We start from the raw sequence: 1,723 nt of genomic DNA on the forward strand, positions 1-1,723 counted from the left end.
GGTTCCCTTTAACTTTCAGTCCTATAAGGGAGTTTTCTCTGGTGGGCTGACTTTCTTTGCCTTGATGCCTTTGAAATGCAAAACACCAAGACATCTGCTGTTTTCCTCTGCTTTCTGTCAATCATGAATCTCCTGTTCTCCCAGAAATTCTGGATTGGTCTTCTAATCTCTTGAAATGCAAATGTCCAAACTCTGAAGGCTCTGGGTGGGGCTCAGAATTCTACCGAGGGCCCCATACTCTACAAAGGCTTAAAACAATAAGCCGATTTTTCACAGGCAATTTCTGCACTTTCTGCAAATCCAATCAAGTATAGGCTGAAGGAGGGCTTATAAGCGCTCTGTAATCATAATTCCCAATATTTCTATCACACATGTATGTCTATTTTACAATAATAGGCAGGAGAAACCAATATCCACAAGGCAGTCAAACACAGAAACCTTTTAAAACACACAAATTCAATCTTTTCCTCAACCAAGGACTAACCCAATTCATATGCAAATGACCTCGGGCCTCAGGCAGGGTGGATCCAGCAGGCTTAGGCCCTGTAGCTAAGTGCTTAAACCAAGTGGGGACCATGTCTGACTTCCTCTGACTCTACAAGAAGGAAAGAAGGCCAAACTCAAAATCAGCCCAAAGCTGATTTCTATGAAGTAGAGGTCAGACGTGCCTCCACCTTATATTGTTGTTGTTAAGTGCTGTCGAGTAGGCTCTTACCCATAGTCACCCTGTAGAGGGTTTCTGAGGAGCAGCTGGTGAGCTTGAACCACTAAACTTGCAGTTCAAATGGCTTTGCAGTCCGGTGCATTAACCCACAGTGCCACAACAGGACTCCCACCCTATATTGTTGTTGTTGTTGTTGTGAAGTGCTGTCAAGTTGATTCTGACCCATAGCGACCCTGTATAGGGTTTCCAAGGAGTGCCTTTAAAATTACTCAGACTTGAGAACCAATTTAGAAAACTTATACTTGTGGGTTTTTTTCTCTAGAACTCCACTCTCTTGACACCACATATCATAGGCTGGGTTTTCTAGAGAAGCAAAACCAGTGAAACATATCTATGTGTATAAATAAATAAATGTGTGTGTGTGTGTGTGTGTGTGTGTAGAGAAGTTTATTATCAAGGATATGGTTTACAATTGCAGAGTTCCAGGTCCCCAGCAGAAGAGAGACAGAGGAAGAGTTCCTCTTACATGTCCATTATATTGAGAGCTGGCCACACCACCAAGGAAGCATCCCTTCAATTGATTGGCTGCTCATAGCCAATCATCATAGAGTTATTAGGTTTCATCATCATGGGAATAGGCACAAGTCAACTGCTAAACCTCTGAAAATCCTGACCATTGCAAGTTCACACAGAACCCTAACCATTGCACCCTATAAGGCAATTCTAGGAGTACTGGTGTGGTGCTGTGGGTTAATGTCCTAGACTGCAAGGTCGGTTTGGACCTCAAGGTCAGTGGTTCAAGCTCACCAGCCACTCCTTGGAAATCCTATACAGGGTTACTATGAGTTAGAACCGACTTGACGGTACTCAACAACCACAACAAAACACTCCGTTCTTTGGAGTCCTGTTATGGTGCTTCAGAATAAACACTGGACTGCAAACTGCAAGGTTGGTGGTTAAAACCCACCAGCTGCTCCTCAAAACCCTATAAAGGGTCACCATGAATTGAAATAGGTTCGATGGCACTTAAAAATAGCACTCTGTCATTTAGGGTCACTA

The sequence above is a fragment of the Chrysochloris asiatica genome, unplaced genomic scaffold (genome assembly GCF_000296735.1).
Source record: "Chrysochloris asiatica unplaced genomic scaffold, ChrAsi1.0 scaffold00008, whole genome shotgun sequence".
Classification (NCBI taxonomy): Eukaryota; Metazoa; Chordata; class Mammalia; order Afrosoricida; family Chrysochloridae; genus Chrysochloris; species Chrysochloris asiatica.